The following is a 20,945-nucleotide window of genomic DNA, read 5'->3' as shown; positions in this document are numbered from 1 at the left end:
TTGCCCACTTCATGTCCTGGGCCGTTACAAAGCAGAGCAACCTCTGACAAGAAATCTCCGGCGTGGCGGCTGATTTCACCACGTGTGGTGGCGCAGGCGCTAGCAAATTGGTACTATCCTACGTACGACACACATGCCGTTTACATTAACTGCCCATGACTGCGTAACACCCTCGATTGTGCCTGGACCTGGGCTTGCCACTCTCTAGACACCCAGGCTGACTTGCAGCCGAAGCAGAACAGGTAGGTACAATCATTTGAATAATTTCAGGGCCCATCGCATACGGGAGCATAATTCAATAGCCCCGGCCCTGTCAAATAAGTGCCGGTGCTAAGCACCGGAAAGCACCGGAAAGCACCAGCACAAATTAAGCACTGGGCCTTTTGTCAGAGGTTTGCATGGATGGTTGAGAAATGAGATAGCAGTTTAATAAATGATATGCTTGAGGATAATTTCACTTACTTATAAAAATGTTTTAGGTTGTTTAATTGTACTTTATGTAGTTTTATTTTTCAATTTGAATTGTTAATTGTTAAAAAAAGTTAATGTAATTTTTTTTTGTTTTTTTAATTGTAATCTTTCATTTAATTTTTTGATTTTTTTTTTTTTTTTTTTTAAAACCTTTATTGTATATCCGTGACACAGCTATTCAGCCGACAACCCGGAGGTACGGCAGCTTTGGAGAGTCAACACATGCTTGCGTCCACATATCACTGACAGGAGAGCTAAAGGTTCTATTTTGCATAAACATAAACACAACCCCAAACCCGAGCAAGGCGAAAGGCACTGTAAACATCCAGAGAGGTTCCTAGCAGGGGGGACGAGCCCCATCTCGTCCAACAGGCACAGGTCTATAGCAAGGGAAAGGAAGGAAAGGCAGACTCTGAAACAATCACAGATCAGCAGGAAAATCAAAGCCGGGAACAGACTAAGGGGAGAGTTGCTCCTCTGGCGGGTCCGGGTCGGGGGGCAGGCAGATGTCCCCTCTGTACTGATTCCAAGGCCCCCACACAGCGTGCCATTTCCGAGGGTGCCCTCGAGCACAGTACACTGTTTTCTCCCTAAACATGCTCCAGTCCATGTTTTCCATCCACGCTGTCAATGTGGGCAGCCTATCGGAGCCCCACAGCCGAGCAATATCGCGCTTGGCTACCATGTTCCCCAGGGTCACCCACTGAGTCTGTGCCGCATTGTGGTCAGTAGGACTCCAGACATTAAGGAGACAGCATCGCGCCTCAGGCTGCAGAACAATTCCTGTCACCTCCCCCATCACCTCGTGGACTTGCCTCCAGAACTCCATAATCGCACCACATTCCCAAATAATATGGAGGAAGGTGCCCACCATACCACAGCCTCTCTTACATAAGCCCTCCTCGGAGAAACCCATGTGGACCAACCTGGGCCCCGTCACATAGACCCTATGGAGTATTTTAAGCTGCACCAGCCGCAGGCGCCCAGGGATAGCGACCTCCTTGGGAGAAGAAACTGCGTACTGCCAATCCTCATCATCTAATTCAAGGACGTCCCTGATCCATTGAGCGCGCAACCCTAGGAGAAGATCCGCCCGGACGTTGATAAGTTTCTTATAGATGAGCGAGATCGTGCTCTCCGGCATGTGACCATCCAGGATCCGATCCTCCAACGGAGAGGACTCGGGCACCCTCTCTCCCTCCACTAGGACTGACCGCAAGGCGTGGCGCACTTGAGCATAACGGAAGAACTCCGTGCTCCCCAGCTCGTATTCCTTCTGCAGCTCCTCGAACGACTTTATCTTACCCTTAACCATAAGGTCTCCAACCCTGGATATGCCAATCAGGTCCCATTTCTCGAACCCTTTTGTGCGCCAAAGCTTCCCCAGAATCTCGGAGTCAAACAGAGGGGTGGCAAGGGTAAGCTTACCCCTCCAACCCAGCGACCTTCCACACATGGACGGCCACTCTGGTGGGTCCCGTAAGGGTGGGGTCTGACGATTTCGAGTATAACGCTCCGTGGTAGTTACCCCCACGGAGCAACCAGCGGTCCATGGCGAAGCCAGGGCTCAGCGCCGGACCATAGACACCATGGTTAATCGCACTCAGCTGGGTGGCCCAGTAATAGCGCCGGATGTCAGGGAGCGCGATACCACCATCGTACCACGGAAGCATCAACTTAGCGACTGCGATGCGCGGACGCCCGTCCCATAAGAGCGCACGCTGGTGGCTTTCGATCTCATGGAAATAGCTGGCCGGGACCAGGTCAAGAGTATTCTGGAGGGCATAAAGGAAACGGGGAAGGGACATCATTTTAAACAGAGCGGCGCGGCCCAGGAGGGAGAGCGGCAATCGCCGCCAGCCCACCACATCCCGCCGCAGGCGCGCCAGGGGAGGGAGCAAGTTCTTCTCATAGCGCAAGATGGGGTCGGTTGAAATATAGATCCCCAAATACAAAAAGCCCTGCCGGGCTATCTGGATCGAACAGTTACGTGGGACAGGCGGGACATCCCCACACAGGACATACAGGTGTGACTTCCCCCAATTAATGACTAGGCCCGAATTTCTACCGAAGGAAGTCAAGATGTCACAAACTACTATCAGAGATTTCTTAGGCGAGGCAAGATATAACAGAATGTCGTCGGCGTAGAGTGAAATGCGGTCTTCGTGGTCAGGCGACCAGCGAATCCCACGTATATCCGGGTGCCACCGTATCCACGCCGCCAACGGCTCAAGAGCAAGGGCAAACAGCAACGGCGACAGGGGGCAACCCTGCCGGGTGCCTCTCCCGAGCTCGAACGGTACCGACGCCCGCCCGTTCACAACGACGCTTGCGAGAGGCCCCTCATAGAGCAGCCTCACCCATCCCACGAATCCAGGCCCAAAGCCGAATTTGGCCAACACCGCCCACAAGTATGCCCACTCTATGGTATCAAAGGCCATCGTGGCATCGAGGGACGCCACAATAGCCGGCTCTCGCATCGTACCCGTCCTGGCAATCACCCCATGGAGACGCCGAAGATTGAGTGCAGTGTTCCGGTGCGAGATAAACCCCGACTGATCCTGGTGGATCAAATCGCCAAGTACCCGGACCAGGCGGTTCGCGATAATCTTAGCTAGGATTTTCGGCTCAGCGTTGAGGAGCGAGATCGGCCTATAGGAACCACACCTATCCCGGGGCTTTCCGTCTTTATGTATGACCACAATCGTCGCCAGCCGTTGATCGAGCGGAAGAAATCCGTTCTCCCGCGCCTCAACGAACATGGCGGTCAAGTGGGGAGCCAACTTATCCGGACAAAGCTTATACAGCTCTATCGGTAGACCATTTGGGCCCGAAGCCTTGCCGGAGCGCAACGCACGGATAGCCCCTGCCACTTCGTCTACGGTGATAGCACCATCGAGGTCCTCCCTATCAATGGCGGAAAGGCAGGGCAGAGCAATGTCACGCAGTAAAGCACACGAGTCCTCCGTTGGTCTATCTGAGACCGAGGTGTATACCGTACGAAAATGGTCCGAGAAACATCGGACTATACCGTCGGGATCAGTGATAACCTCACCCCCATCCGTCAACAACTCCGGCACCACACGATTAACCCGCTCCTTTTTGTCCAACCACGCCAACAATTTCCCGGCCTTATCCCCAACATCATACAACCGCCCCTGCTGCTCCCTGTGGAGGGTCTTGGCAGCATCCGTCACCAGATCCCTAAACTCCAATTGCTTAAGGTTCAAATTGTGCAGTGTGGACGTCTCAATATCACCCTCCAAGGCCACCTCTAAAGCCGCTATCTCTTCCTCCACTCGTATCACCTCGGCGTCTCTCTGCCGTTTGGCGGTGACTACCAGGGACAAGGCTTCCCCTCTCAGCACAGCCTTAAACGCTTCCCACAAGGACACCGCGGAATCCACTGAGCCCTGATTTTCTCGAAAATAGTGGTCGACTGTCTTCAGCAATGCGCTGCGCAGCTTGGGGTCACGAAAGTACCAGGGGTTAATGGGAGCCACCCTGCCCCCCGCTGCCCGGCCCACGTCCAGCCGTGCCCACACCGGTGAATGATCTGATATGCCCCGAGCCATGTGCCTAACCTCAGTTACCAGGGAGGCGTGGGCCGCCAGCGTGAGCAGATAGTCAATACGGGAGAGACTCCCGTGGGCCCCAGAATGGAAGGTGTATTGTCGCTGACCGGGGTGCCGCAGCCTCCAACAATCTACCAGGCCAAAAGTATCAATAAAGTCGGGAAGCCACTTCTGTGCCCCCCCTGTGTCTCTGGGCGGGTACCTATCCAGCACACCAGAACCAACCGCATTGAAGTCTCCCCCCACCACCAACATCCCTTCGGGGAGTTCCAACAAGGCCTTGCCCAGATCAGCAAACGTGGAGACCTGCAAGGCAGGAGGGACATACACAGAGACCAAAACCAACGTTCTGCCCTCCCATCTCCCCGACACGGCCACAAAACGCCCCCTATCATCAGCAATGGTGGAGTCAACCTCAAACGGTAGGGAAGCCCTGACAAGGATGCCCGCACCCCTGGATCCCGAAGAAAACCCAGAGTGAGCAATGAATTTGTAGCCCTTTCTATTGAGAGCATAACACATATTCCCTATAAGGTGGGTCTCCTGCAAAAGGACAACATCTGGCAAAGTCCGTTTCAAAAATTGCAGGACTATCCCCCTTTTTATACGATCCCCCAAGCCATTAACATTCCAGCTGAGTACGTTCAAGCCCCTATCCCCCATCCCTGAACACAAAGAGTCCCCCCCCCCCCAGAGAACCCCAGTCGGACCATTCTGACAAGCATTGCTACGCCTTGCAAGAAAAAACAACAACCCCAAACAACAACCCCAACATCCTGGAACCCCCCCCCACCCTGCACCCCTGCGTCAGCTTACAAAGCCCCCCCAACTTGCAGTGTGCCTGTCGCCCTACCAAAAACAAATCTACGGAAAGCACCCCAAGGGAGGAAAGAGCCCCTATCTTCCCCCTGCCGCCCTCCCATTACTGCAAAAAGGTGAGAGTCACTGTCCAGGGCTGAATCGAGGCATGCCAGGACCGAAGGTATCACTTCCGTCCATCCCGGTCGCCTTCCACCCCATCCACGCCGTCCCGGCCAGGCTGCCGCCGAGGGAGTGTATCCAACAAGTCCCCTACCATGTCCGGTGATTCGAAGAAGAAAGTCCGGTCCTCATATATTACACGCAGCTTAGCGGGGAAAAGCATGGCATACTTCAGGTCCATATCCCGAAGCCGCCGCTTCACCCCCAGGAAACTTTGCCTCTGTTTCTGCACCATCTGGGTGAAGTCAGGGTAAAAGCTCACGGAGGCATTCTGAAAAGGCACCGGGCCTGTCACCCTCGAGGCTTGCAGGATAGCGTCCCGATCTCGAAAGTGGAAGATCCGTGCGACAATCGGCCGCGGGGGGGCTCCCACCTTAGGCCGTCCGCCAGGCACTCGGTGGGCCCGCTCCACCGCGAAAAACTTGCCGAGGCCCTTTGGCGCAAGATGATTCACCACCAAATCCTCGACGAGTAGATCCACGGAGAGCTCCTCCGAAGTTTCCGGGACCCCAATAATGCGCACATTGTTACGCCGGGCCCGACCTTCAAAGTCCTCGAGCCGGCGAACGGAGAGGTCATTCGCGGTCCGTAGCTTGCGGACCTCAGCCTGGAGTTCCGAGACATCGTCCGCGAGGCCAGTAGTCTTGAGGTCCAGGGCCTTGACCCGCTCGTTGGTTTTCCCCAGGTCCGCGCGAATCAGGTTGACATCGACCAAAATCATGTCCACCTTGTGCGCCAGGGTCTCGAACTGTCGCCCAATCGAAGATTGCATCCCGTCTATGGCCCCCTTGATATCCTGCAATGATAACTCCGAGGGTGGGGATGAATCAGCCTTCTGTGCTTCCAGCGACTGTCCCGAGCCACCAGGTGACCCCTTCTGCTGGGCATAACGGTCCATATTGTTGGATTGGATATAGCCTCCCCGCCTGGTAGTCTTAGACTTCGACCTGTCCGCCTCCGACTTGTTCGACATCTCGGACAGCAGGACGGTCTGTCGCAAGAGGACGCCACTCGCTCCGGTAGAGGAGACAGGGACGACTAGGTCTTCAATAGCCAGTCAGGACCGCGTGGAGGTCTTCCAAACAACCGAGGATCTGTATGACGAACTCCCAACCCGGAGCAAACAAAAGGCGAGAAAGCGAAAGTGAAAGTGCAACGGCATCCGTCCGGCAGTTCACACCTCCCGAGGCCGCTGTTGTTCAATTAGTGGCCGGGCATCCTGCCAACGGAGGTAGGCTGCAATCTTCCGCCGTGCACAACTTCGGTCCCCGGTGGGCGATCGTGACCCAAACAACGTCAATCGCCCCAGCTGTGACTCGTCTACAGGATTCCGTGCATGAAGATCAGGAGTTAGGACAGGATGATTGCCGGAGGGCGCGAGGGTAGCGGGAGCTCAAGGCTCACGCGGCCATCTTGGTCAAGCGCTAGGCTCCTCCCTCTAATTTTTTGATTTTATTTTAATTTTATATATTTTGTTTTACATTTTGTTGTTAACATTATTTTTACTTACATTTTTCAATTTTTAAAATATTTTTTTCCCAGTTTCATAACTTGTGGCATCAATCAACCCCATGTCTGCTATAGGTGCACAACAGCATTCATTATCCAAGAATTATTACATTGTCGTTTGTAAGCTGCACCTTCCTGAGTGCCACATCCCACGTGAATCAAATAAAGCAAACAGGTACATCTGTATGTTGTTGTTGTTGCTCTTTCTTATCCTTCCTAAGTGTACACCATGAAAGTTTATGTTGGTGTGGTTTTACGAATGGATACACTGTGTTGTTAATTATAATAACTTATTATAACTTATATTATTTATAATATCCAGTGACCACACTAAATTATAGTGATTGCTGTTTATGAGTGTGTTGAGATGAATAATGTGGCAACAGGCAGTGACACTAGGTGTTTGTTTAACTATAACTATTAAGCTTGATTGTGTTTGTGATGATTTACAATGTTGGTGTTCTAACAACGAATGATCATTTTTTTCCTGAAGGTGATTTTTCTTTCCCCTTTGACACTTGGCAAGATTTGTTAGATGGGTCCACACTGCTTTGTTTTCTGCTTCACACTCCTCAAAGACTCCACCAATCCCTTTAGTTAAGAAACACAAATCTAGTCTACACAAAGAATGACTCAATGTTTCTCTTGTTGTTCATCAACAGCATTGTACTATAGGATGATCTATCACATTTGAGTTAGGACTCAGCTGGAATGGAGTTGGATATGTCACTCAGAGTCAGGGGGATGATGGAAGGACCCAGGGCGTGACTACTGCAACAAGTGCAACCAGAAGAAGGAAATTATCAGCTTCACTGAAATCAACCGATTTGGTGATGACTTTAAAGAGGCCTTCCCAACTATGTGGAGTGGTGTTGAGGTGAGAGAGGTGTGTTGGATTTACATGATTTGGAAAATGCAATGTTGCTGGGTGTATGTGCTTGTTGGCTCAAATTAGAAATTATGTGGTGGTTGATTAGGGGTCCTGTTGCTGTAGGTAATTGGAGACAGACATGCGGTTTTGATAATCAGATTATGCACATGTTGTTAGGCAACATATTATTATTATTATGATTAATTGATGATCATGACAGTTGAGAGTTTGACCAGCATGATGCATGCAGCCACTCGTTTGTGATTGTTGGTTGTTGTAAAATTGCTCTCACCAAATTGATTGCACATCAGTTATAAAATGAATGATTGCTAAAAGGACTATTCTTCTCTCTTGCTCTGCCTCTGAGTCTTCTTGTTGCACTCCTTATGAAGTTTACCTTCCGTCCTTCTCCTTGATTCTACAATATAATTTTTGTTTTACAATCCGCAGTCCTTCTCTTCTCTTGCACAAAAAGGGAAAATCCCCATACGACTCACACTTACCTTACCAGACTGCACCAGCCAGGCACCCAAAATTGACGGACAGTCCAAGAAGCATGCAAATGCACCTCCCAATTTGGCAATACAGGATAATTATTTTTATAATAATTATTTTTTATTACTGTGTGTGTTGTTCGCTTCATTCCTACGTAATTTGTAATGTATTTGCTATTTTTCAAACCTAGGTGACTGTTTGGTTTGCATTGTATTTAAGTTACCTGTACTCACTCCTTCATTTCCTTTTCCTCCCGTAACAGATTGATGATGGTTGGTTGTTCATAGCCCAGATTAATATTGTCTTTGTTTATTGTTTGTCTTAGTCACACCTTGACGAAAATCCTCTTTTCCATCCATTCCTCAAATCCCTAATCCTCTTCTCCCGGGCTGTGTGATTTATTGAGGTGTGATTTGATCATTTATACCATTAATTGATCACACACTTGGTGGGGTGGATGTGGTAAAGCAACACCAACTCAGTTCAGGATCTTCTCTTTTACTCCTATCACTGAAACAATTGTCCACACCGGCCCCATTTACCTACCCACGCATAAAAGTGATTGATATTTTAGTGATAGAAGAACATCATTCATCAGTATCATCATTTAGGCATTGTTTGTTGTGTTAAATGTTTAACCAATAACCATGTCCACTCCAGACTTTAGGTCCTCTTAATGGATCACAATTATAGTGTCACTTTTGTTTACTCAAAATATTAGCTCATCTTTGCTCTGAATAATTTAGCATTCCTTCTTCTTTGTTATTCAGCATCAGGTATTCTTTGTTGTGTAGTAGCCTGGTCTCAAGTGTTTGTAAAGCTATGACATAATACATAATCCACTAACTTAGTTTTTATTTTAATTTAGTTGCCTGCAATGTATAATCCTTCTGATTAAGATTTACAGCTGGAGTTCACTTAGGAGGGAGTAGGATCTGACTTCTGATTGCTGCACTGTTGTTAATGCTCTAGCCTGCTACTACTATCACCACCATGGCACCTTGGGAAACACTGCAGCCCTCGCTTCTTCTGTTCGATAAAACAACTATGGTTCATTGTTCTACTGCATTGTTGTAGGCAAGGCAGTGGCAACCCCCCATTAGTGGTCATTATAGTTGCAGGCTGGACAGACTATAATATTAGTAGAACAGGGGTACCATATAGACATAGCACATACCTAATTGTTGTTACACACTATCAGCAAATGTTAAAAACAGGTTGCAGTAAAAGGCAGCAGTGAAAAAACACCCCCACAAACCTAGATTTGAGGATTAAATAAAGAAACTTAAATATTTATTAATCAACCCAAACACAAATCCCACCCCTTCCACCCATCTCCAACAACTGGCCCACCCCTCTCTGCAAACAAATGAAATGTCCCTGGCCCCAACCATTGTCCAACAAAAATCAAAATGTCCATTGTCAAAAAAGTCTAAATTGTAGAAATGGAACCTTGATCCCAACTCCCACATCCCCACCCTCCTCACCCACAACAACAAACAAGTCCCACCTACCAAAATAAAAATACAAAAAAAAGGGCAGAGGGAACTAGACACAATGGGCCAGGCTCAGGAGCTCATTGAGGTGCCTCTCCATTTGTCTCTGCCTGACTTCAACGTGCTCCAGCCTTGAAAGGACGCAACGTAGTAGGATGCAATCTGAGAGGAGGGCAGCAGTGTGTGTTTGCTAGTGGGCATCTGCCTGCAGCCTGCGGCACCGTTGTTGTGCATGGGAATCTTGAGGTGCTGGGGCCTGGCCGGGGCCCTGTGCAACTGCCTCCTCCTCCTCCAGGGCCACTAGCTGCTGGTACACGGCCCATATCACCTCCAGCTTCTGCTGTCGCAGCTGGGCTGCTACATCCTGGCGAGATGGACGAAGGTAACCAGGAGTAGCTAGAAAGAAAAAAAATTGTAAGCAATGCTCTGTGCCAAAAACATGTTCGAAATTATGTAGTGGGTGGCACTGTAGCAGTCCATTGATGGTCCCCTAGGGCCATTCGATTTGATGTGATTAGAGTCTGCTCTCATAAAACTAAAGGCAAATGGCAAAGGCTCTAAATGTCTGAAAGGAATTACAGCAGAATAAACGCAGCAGCACACCAGTTTTACAAAACAGCTTTTTTCTTTCTAAGGATTTCCTAGTAAAGTGCTTAGATGGTATGGTTTGGGGCTTCACAAAAGGCCCATTTACTAATGGATGGTCTAGTTATATCAACAATAATTATTCTGGCATAATCATATAATTTGATTTTCTTTTAGCATCTCTAGTCTGACCTTTTCATTTGCATATTTTTCATAGGCGATCAGTCCACTACAAGGTCAAGTGAAAGGATTAAGGACCGGGATATAGCTTTAGCACGTTCGTTATAGACTATCCCATCCACAGAAGGCAAGCAAATTACAATATAAATTCAGCATTGCCTTGTTCTTGTACAATTCTTAATCTTCACCATTGGCTTTGATATGTGCCATTTAAGCTTTTCATTCTCTCATCCACTCTTTCACCATACAACACTATTCATCACTATACAATCAATCCATCCATCCAAACATAGCTCCAAACAAACCTTTCACCAACAAAAATTTACCCACCCATCTATCCTTGTTTTCACCAATTCCATTCACCCATCCCGCTTTGCCTTAACCCACCCAAGCATTCCTTTCAATCACCCACCCAGGTAGGCATCCTTCCAGTTTCACCCATATATACCCTTTCAACACTCCTTCACCCAGCCATGCATATTTATTCCTATCATCATCACCCATCTACAAGCATCCTTTCACCCACGTATCCTTCCACTCATATATTACATACATGTCACCCATCCTTTCTATTTCCATCCTGTTTTGCCATTCAGATCAACCAGTCATTCTTAAAGTTCTTTTATGAACCTTTGTCTGCTGAGTTGCAGATAGAAGTGGACATAACTACTCAACTCCCACTGTATCTACTAAAGCAGGGTGTTTATGAGTCAGTCAATGCCCTCGCACTGAGTAAAATACTATTTCTCAATAAGTAAGCAATGTGACTTACCGCTTCCCACCCCTGCTGCCGGTAGGAGTCCCCCCTCTCCTCCGCTGGCACAAGCCCCGGCACTGGTGGTCTGTGCGGCTAAAAAAACATTACACATTTGTAATTTTAGATGCCAGATACACCACCCCCTATTTTTTTAAGCAAAATACAACCGCAAAACTAAAAATCACTACATTTCGGTTACAATATATCTAAATCGTCTCTCAAGAATTCAAACATCACGTTGGGTATTTTGTTGGTTGGGGAGAGGATGTGGTCAAACGGCTAGAGTGGTTGAACTCAAAGCTGGGGAACCAGGTTCGAGTTTCAGCAAGGATACTCAACATCCTGTGATTCTCGGCAATCACTTAATTATCCCGTGCCTAACTAAATAAATGTGATCCTCAACTGGTGCTCATGTAAAGCTCACTAATACCTTCGGGTCGAGTTCGCGCTATATAAAACTCCCCAAAAAACAACAACAAAATTATTGAAAAGCCAGGCAGTCAAGCCAAACAAAAACTTTTTGTAATAGAGGGGTAGAGCTATAATAATTCTGAGTTATTTAAGCGCAATGAAGTGGTGCAATAATTGGTCAATGAAGGACATATGGTATTAGTTGGCAAATGTAATGGGGCCCTTCTCCTCATGACACTTCCAGCCATACAGCACGGTAATTAACTGCTGGTATACTGAGACAATAATACATGCATGATGACCATTCCCACTCTCTTGTTTTATTGTTTGAGCATGAGCAAGAAAAATAAATCCTTCTTAACAAACATGCAAAGAATACCTTAACTGGGCATGCAATCTTCACAGTAGAGTACCTGACATAAAATATCTTACTGTACCACCAGTCTATAAGGGGAGAGGTAAAGCTTACTGACAAAGCAGAAGAAAAAGGAAGCTACAGGCTAGTAATAATAGTTTTGAACTCAAATACAGAAACTTGAAATATAGAGAAAGTAAGTAATAAATAGGATAATGAAGGTATAAGAAGGATTTAGGAAACAGATCAAAAGAGAGTTGAAAAAAAATGAGGAGACAGGGACAGTAAAAAGGAAAAATAATAATTCTAAATGTGGAGAGGTAAAATAATCAAGATAGGGAAATAATAATAAAATTAACAAGAGAACCTACTGAGCCCAGCAGAGCCATCAGCACTAGTGGAGGCACCTCCAGCCCCCTCACCCACTGACACCTCAGTGGTGGTATTATCATCCCTCCTGCCCATGGATGCTGATGTAAGAAAAAAACAAAATAAAATAAAGGAAAAGATTAGTGGTACAGTTAATCTCCCTAAAAATATTTTGACAGGGAGAGGCATACGCAGTAGCATTTGATTTAACTTTTATAAATCAGATCTCCTCTCCTATTAGTATCGTATCAATGCATACATGTTGATGCACGGGTAGTTACTAGTTACTTACTGCACATCACTTGGAAATCGCTTGGGGTCGATAGTTGGAACTGTACGAGCTACAATAATTAAAGGCATAGAGAAGCGAAAGAATGCGCAACTCACTAATACCAATAACAACTACTAGTCAGTCAGTCACATACTTTTATTCGATAATTTAAGATCATAAAAAGACACAAATACAGTATTTAGCACAATTTTACAAATCCATAATTAAAGTAATACATTAAAATTTCCTTTAAAATCCATTCTACGTACTACACATAAAAGTAGTGAGCAATTCCATATACAATAAGCTAAAAATAAGTCACAGCAATAATCATAAACAAACTACAGCACCCATAGGGCCTGCTCTTTTCTTTGTATTATTATTTTTTTCGTTTTTTATACTTTATTCGATAACAAGGTATCATAAAAGTAATTACATTTCAATTCAACATAAATACGACCACAGGAATAATAACATATAAAAATATACGTTTGAAAATTTCATTAAAAAAAAACAAAAAAAGAAAAAAAGGGAGATTAAGTAAAACAGAGGAGTAAGAGAATGAAGGCAAGGGATACATATCCAGTTATAAAAAATTGTTTGATGTAGATGGTAAGGAGAGACAAGATGGCAGTCTAAGCGGAGCTTGCTTCAACCAGCTTAGATCGTAATATCCAAGCTTTTCCAAGATATTTGGCTACCCCACAAACTACCAGCAAGGATGTAGTGTCCGTCGTTAGAATACGGAGGGCCACTGATGACTGCCTGGTTTCCAGATTACTACAGACTGGAGTTAACCAGCGCTTTCTAGGTGCCCTGTACGCCTTACAGGCAAACAGGAAATGCCCCAGTGACTCGGTAGGATTAGAACATCCCGGGCAAGCTGTGTGCTTGGATTTAGAATTTTTCCAATTATTTGTAAAAACATTAAGAGGTAGTGTGCCAAACCTCATTTTGAGGAACAAAGCTCTGTCCCTTGGTGAGGAGATGAAATCTAAAAATGGTTCCAGCTTCGGAACTGGCTTGCAGGTCATGAATGCATCAGTTAGAGCACCCAACTTTGGGTCTGTCAAAGCCATTCCCTCGACGCTTGACCAATATAGTTTCTTAATAATATCTTTTTGCGGGGGCTGCTGCAAGAGCCATTCTTCTTTTAGCCCTAGCTTAAATACCATGTCCCTCAGATTTTTCAACCATGGGATTAGTCTGAAACCATTTAAAGCAATAAGTTCGTCAAGGGCGGCTGCATAATTGCTCAGTTCCGGGGTTCTCCTAAGCCGGACCCAGAATAAAACGGGCCGGAGGCCAACAATTTCTTTGATGGAACGACGTCCCAAGTCATAAAGTAACGGCTTAATAGGGGTGGAGACTGGGAGACCCACTAATTCTCTCATAAATTTGTGTTCTGCAGAGACTAAATCAGCAACTCTTTCGAATCCCCACAATTCAGATCCGTAAGTAGCAGCAGACAATGCCTTGCCCTCGTATACTAATAAGGCAGGGCTAATAGGCTTAGTAGATGATAAACGGTGGTCTCTAAGGATTGCTCCTGTCACTCTCTTTAGATTTAAAGTCATTTTGACAATGTGCGAATCCCATTTCATTCTAGAGTTTATCCTAACCCCCAGATAATCAAAAGCATCCACTTCTTCTAAGGGGGTGCCATTTAATGCGACGGTGTTTTTTTTGTGTTTTTTGTTTCTAGATAATACCATCAATTTGGTCTTAGTAGTATTGATGGTAAGTCCACGATTGTCGCAAAAGGTACAGAACTTGTCAAGCAGTTTCTGAAGACCCATAGGGGTCTTAGACATGAGGAGTATTATTAATCCGCACGGCTGCCACTAGGAAATTTGCAACATGAAAAATAATCCGGGCACTACTCAACAGTTGCAGATAAATAAGTGCCGGCCTAACCTGGACAAACCCTGCTCACCTTAAGACTGGAATCAAATACTTTTTCGTAATGTCTGCGTAATACTCGCAGAACATGACAAAATGCAGAGTATCTTGTATTGAAAAATTGTCACACTTACAGTGCTCAGCATTATCCGGTATTCCCCATTTAGGGAAATCTCCCAATGTAAGGTGAATTATGTTAAATCGGAATCTGATTAACAGGTACCGATGAAAAGGGCGTGTAACTATCTTAAGGTAATGATCCAATGCGATCTTACCATAGGTTTTTTCAGCTCTATTTCCTCCCTTTCAGTAAATAGGAGGTTTGCCATGGCAATTTTTATCAAATCTACATCTACTTTCTTAATAGTTTCCGGGGCCGAAAAAAGCCCAGGACGTCCCAGTTTTCTAAAGGTAGATTCGATATATGCTATCCTTGGGATTTTACCTGCCTTATCTAGAGCTAGGCAGTCTTTTAAAATCATATGGTTCAATGTGATCTCCTGGTTAAGCCAGGTCTTAAGCCAACATATTAGCGGGGCTGTTTTCAATATATCAGAGACATAACCCAGCCCCGTCTCTGCATGGATCGAAAACGTAGAGGTTGACTATGGTACGGATAGCAAGGTTCTTAGAAATATATTTTCTACCACTTGAATTTGATGATCTTGTGAGCTATACCCCCAGATCTCTGAGCCATAAGTAGCAATTGCAAGGCACTTAGCCTTGTAGACCTTCAAAATAGCTTCCATGGGTCTAGCCCCAAGACGTTTAGAAAAGTCCATAAGGGCTGAGGTAGATCTGGCAAATACATTTCTTTTATGTTTCAGTTGGGGACCCCAGGACCCCATTTCATCAAATAAGAGCCCTAAATAAGTAAAAGTAGGGACCCTTTTAACCTCATCTCTCCCACAGAAAAAATACATCATTCTTTTCTTTCTACTTTGATCCCCCACAATCATTACATGAGATTTTTTAGCATTTATTTTCAGATCCAATGACTCCATAAATTTACTAAACTTATCCAGCAATTTATTTAGCCCAACACCAGTACGTGCCAATAAAACCGCGTCATCCGCGTAAAGGAGAACTGGTATAATTGTTTCTCCTACACGCGGGACGTCTAGTGTTGCTCCCTTCAGGGCAGGTTCCAATGCATTTATATAGAGCGTAAAAAGTAGGGGTGCCAATATGCACCCCTGCCTGACCCCTCTTTCTGAATTAAAATACTTTATGCATCTCCCTTCCTGGGTGACTCAAATAGTGGCTAATAAGCCACAGTGGAGATCAGCCAGGAATTTAACTAAAGCAGGGTCAATGCCTATATTCAGTAAAATTTGCCACAGCTTCGATCTGTTTACTAGATCGAATGCCGTTGTGAGGTCCATAAACCCCATATAGAGAGAGCCCTTTTTAGCTACAGTATATTTACTAATAAGGAGCTGTAGATTGAGACATTGGTTTAATGTGCTCCTTTTGGTTCTAAAGCCGTACTGGGCATTAGACAAAATCCCTCTCCCTTCAAGGCAGTCTGTCAACCTCGCCAAGATAACGCTGCCTAAAATTTTCACCGCAGAGTCTATCAAGGAAATAGGCCTATAGCATGATGGATCATCTCTTTGGCCTTTTTTAAAAACCGGAATAATAATAGAGTTAGACCAGGAGGCGGGAGATGAATTCGACCCTGAGGCATTAAAGACATTAGTCAGTATCCTGTCCCAGAATCTGGGGGAACTTTTAAATAGGTCCGCTGGGACCCCATCCGGTCCTAGCGCTTTGTTTTTCCTAGCCTCCTCAATTGCCCTTACCACTTCAGTCTCCTGGAAAACCACTGCAGGGGCTAATTCTAAGTTCAAGGTCACATCTTGTGAGCACACTGCCATCTGTCTCCCATAAATCTTCTCAAAGTGGGCTATCCACTGATCGTCAGGAATATTACAGTCAAGTGGGGAATTATCTTCTCCAGAAAAAAAGGGCTCATTTATGGTTAGCCAGAATTTCCCACTATCCCTCAGAATCTCCGTGGACAAGAGTTTATCCCATGCCTCTTCTTTGATCTAGTTTTTCCTTTCCCCAATGGCCTGTTTGTAGGACTTCCTTAACTAGCTCCCTGTTTCTGGGGCACTATTTCAGTGCTTTGAAAAGAGCTGAGTGTGCCCCAGAACAGGAGCTATCAAACCATCTTTTCCCTTTACTAATTAAACGGTGACTTTTCATGGTCAAGGAACTATTAATTTGGTTACAAATAACATCAAAGGCCCCCACAATCATTGTACTTGATGCAGCAGTGTCCAGGCAAGTGGAAACCTCACTCCCTACTTTGGAGAAGACTTCCCCCATAAAGAGTTCTGGGATTACTTTTGTCCATTTTAGTCTCCTGACACGGTCAGTTGGTATAATCTCCCGCCTAATACCCGTGATCTCTGTTTCAGTAAAACTTAAATAGGCCCCCGGGGCCACTTCTAAAATCACGGGATTATGATCACTAAAAACAGAGAACCCCACCTTGTAAATTAACACTCTAGTCAGAACTAGCGCTGACATAAATATATAGTCAATGACTGTGCCCGAAGCCATACCTTTATAAGTAGGAGCCCTTGCGCCTCCCATGACACACCCGGATTCGTAAAGATTCGTGGTGGCCAGGAGGTTCTCCAGGGCCTCCCCTTGCTTAGTATGTTCAAAGTGAGTTTGAACTGAGTATGGGGGACCATCAGAATTATTAAAAACACACGTTAGAGTACATGGATGAATATTAAAGTCACCCATAAGGATAACCTCAGAGCTTGGATTTTTGACTTTATATGTTACTAAAAAATCCTCTAAGCAGGTTAAGAATTGGTTTAGACACTCACTCTCAGGGGAATTGTAGAAATTGACCAATAGCAATTTCTCAGACTGTGGCAGTGATAATTCCACTACCAAACAATTATGGCAGCCCGCGACAAGTTGTTTTAACGAACCATTTAATTTCAGGGAGAAAAATATTGCTAAACCTCCCTTTGCTCTTCCGGACTGGGCCTGTTTAGCAGGAATGGAGAAATGCGAATACCCATCTATAGTGAATTGTTATTTGTGACCCAAGTTTCTTGAAATGCCATTATATCATATGATTTTATCTCACCCAACCACATCCTATCCCTGCACTTGCTTCTCAACCCCGCTATGTTCCAGCTCAGAATTTTGCATGTAGGCACTTGGGGAACAATGTTAACGTCAGAGCTTTCTGTTACATTTATGTTCTTGACGTCATCGCCCACATTTTGGACTATGTTACTAGCCATCCGAGCACAATTATCAATTTGCAGTCAGTCGCAATCTTCCAAGCCAGATAGCCCTTCGAACCTGTTAGAAAGCGTAATATGCCCCGGAACACTCCATTCCTTTTGCCCCTCAATCAGGTGTTTTTCCCCCCGCCATGAAGCCTTAATTACGTAAAAATAGGACAGGGGAAAAGAATGGATTACTGACACTGAGTCTCTTTGTTGCCATTTACAGATGTATTCCACCGCCCTCCTGTTCCTGAAATTAATAACTATGCAATCCCCCTCCACAGACTTTGGCTTATTCCCCACCCATCCCACTCTTCTATCAAAAAGAATTTCTGCAAATTCATGGGAAGGCAGTGGGCGGTTCTTATTAAGCCAAAAAATACATTTATTCTTTAGCTCCAAGTATGATTCCTTCTTGCCCAGACTTAGTGAAGGTACCCCCACCAAAACCACCACATAAGGAGAGGACTCTGGGGGGAGCTGAATATTCGGTAGGGCTTCGCTATAACCAGTAAACTTTTTATACATAGTTTGCTGATAGGTTGCAGACCTGTTGGTCTCTCTTTGCTGCAACCTGTCCCTTTCTCTAATTCGCTCATCAACTGTCGGGTGATTGGGGGCTAATACAGGGCATTGTACTCGGTCATCAGCCAAGTTACCACTGTCATTCTCTTTACTCGGTATTTTAGGGGGAATATCTGCTACTGGTACAGTGGATACATTTGACCCCAAGACACCTACTTGATTACTGACTGGCCCAATAGCTTGCTTTTCCTCCCTGTCCCGAGATGAGGCAAGCAACAATTCAAGGCACACTAGTCTGGTTTCAATTAAGTCCAGCCTCTCTCTTAATGGGGCACAAGACTTCTTAAGGAGGCTTTCCAACTTTGACCAAAATGATGGACCCATCTCGTTCGTTCCTTTATCTTCGTCCCGAGGATGATGGATCCTTCCATCACTAGCAGAGTGTGGGCTTTCAGAAATTTGAGGAGGACCTCGGGTTAAGGGCTTAATAGACATCAAAGCTTTTCCAGGTTTTGACTTCTTCCTGGGAATCTGTACTTTAGCACCATTTTGAAGCCGTTTTACTGGCAAACCCTGTGCACATTGGGCTAGCCCCACCTTAGCACTACTAGCTGATCGAGTTTTTATATTGGGAGAGCGTATGACCCCTGTAAAAGTGAATGTATTTTTATCCAGCCTTTTGTCCGATGTACTGAAATCACAGGGAGGCTGATTAATCAATAGTCCAGCTGTTTCAGGTGACCGGCTCTCTCCCCTCTCCGGGGATATAATTGAGTCACAGATATTGATCCGTTGTAGATCTGGAGACCGGACTTCAGCTAGCCCACCCATGAATGATCTTTTATCAAAGGCAATGTCCAAGGACAGTCTTTTTTCTGTTAGCTCAATGTCCTGTGCTAAAGCCGAGGAAACTCTAACTAAAAAATTGTCCAGAGTGCCCATTAAAGCTCCTCCCGTTAATTTACTAGTGTCCCTTCCTGACAATACAGAGGCAGTCATAATGATATTAATAATAGCAATCTAATGTAGGCAACCACTTACTAGAGTTGAGGCTGAATGATTGTTGTAAGGGGGGTGGCCCGTCCCGGACTAGAACGGGCTAAAACGGGCCATCCCTTGGCCCGGGCTTCGCCCGGCTCGTCCCACGCACGTCCCGCGAAGCGGGGCTCTACGTTGTTTGAATGCGCCTCCTGGCGCAGGCGCGGCATGGATGGAGTGCGCCGCCGCTGGGGCTACCGGGAAATGAAGTCCCGTGGCGGCGGCACTGCTTACAGCAACCAAAGACTCCTGGCAATGTCGGCGTTATCCGGTGCGGCAAGGTAAGGTTGTTCGCCTGCTTTAGATCACTCGGGTTGTTTATTGGGGCGGGGCGGACACGGAAGCACGAAAGAATAACTTTTCCGGGCTTAAGTTGTGTTGTGAGAGCAATATGGTGAGTACACTCTCCCCTTGCCAAAAGATAAATGTTCCTGCTTCTCCCGCTACTCCCCAGGGTCCAGGAGTTAGCTCAGGGGTTAGCAGGAATAGCCACTGTATGCTGCTCACGTTAGCAGCCCACTTGCTGCTCAATTCTAATTTCTTTAAGCTGCAGTCGGTAAAGGAGTCTTATGCTGTCTTATGGTCCGCCATTGTGTACTGCGGAATCCGGCTCCACTCCAGCTGCCTTCAAGTCCTCCTCTGCACCTCTACCAGTTACGGGGCTGTGGCTCGCCTCACTCGCCTCACCTGACCGGAGGTCCTGCTGCCGCAGCTGTGCTGGAGGCCGAGAGTCGGCAAAACCGGGAGAACTGGGATGCACCGGCCGCCGCTGCCAGTCGTGGCGAAGTTTGTGGCACGCCCCGAACCGGGAATCTCTTGTGCTCAGAGACGGGAGTCCAGAAAGACCAAGAAGCATCGGCCGCCGGAATGCACCGCCCGCCGGGATGCAACGCCCGCCGGGATGCAACGCCGCCGCTGCCAATTTGCGGCACTGTCGAGGCGATGTTGTGGCTTCCGACCGGGAAGCCCCTGCCTACGGCCGCTGCACTCCTGCTCAGGCACTGAGCAGGCACAATGAAAACACGGACTGGACTGGACTGGACTCCAGGAGCAAACCGATGTAGGCAGCAGTAGAACGATGGTCACAACTACTATCTCAGGGGACGCGTGCGAGTCAAGAACAGGCCGGTCCTGCGCTGTTCAGTCCGAGGAGGAAGCTGGGGGGGACCGCCCCACTTACATTTGCCACTGGGCTCCCATTGCTACATGTGTTGTATTAATGTATGTAAATCCTGCGGACCCTCGTAACTGCTGCTCTGGACTCTTGGCATTAGCGGAAGACTACTACTCCCAGGAATCTTGGCCCAGGAGGCGGAGGTGTCGAAATCCATCTGAGGCGACCCGCAGCGCGGGACCCTCCTGACAGCTGCTCTGGACTCCTGGCAGTAGCGGGAGATCACTACTCCCAGGAATCTCAGCCCAGGAGGAGGAGGGACCGCAACTCTCTAAGCAGGCGCCGGAGCACCATAAAATCCATCTGAGGCATTCCGCAGAGCAGGACCCTCATGCCAGCTGCCCTGGAGTCCTGGCAGTAGCGGGAGACTACTACTCCCGGGAATCTCGGCCCAGGAGGAGGAGGGGCTGCAATTATCTAACCAGGCATCGGATTGCCTTTAAATCCATCTGAGTAATTCCACAGCGTGGGATCCTAGTGAATGCTGCTCTGTACTCCTAGCAGCAGTGGGAGACTACTAGTCCTGGGAAGCTAGGCCCATGAGGAAGAGGGGCTGCAACTCTCTAACCAGGAGCAGGAGCAGCTTTAAATCCATCTGAGTCGTCCCACAGCGCTGGGCGCGCACGGGGGTTGCCGGGGCATGGTCAAAGCCAAGACCAGGCCAAGAGCAGGCCCATCTGCACCCGTCAGACCCCGGAAGAGGCTGGGATG

Source organism: Triturus cristatus, chromosome 8, assembly GCF_964204655.1.
Source record: "Triturus cristatus chromosome 8, aTriCri1.1, whole genome shotgun sequence".
Classification (NCBI taxonomy): domain Eukaryota; kingdom Metazoa; phylum Chordata; class Amphibia; order Caudata; family Salamandridae; genus Triturus; species Triturus cristatus.
The sequence above is the reverse complement of the archived record's forward strand: the minus strand, read 5'-3'. Positions refer to the sequence as shown.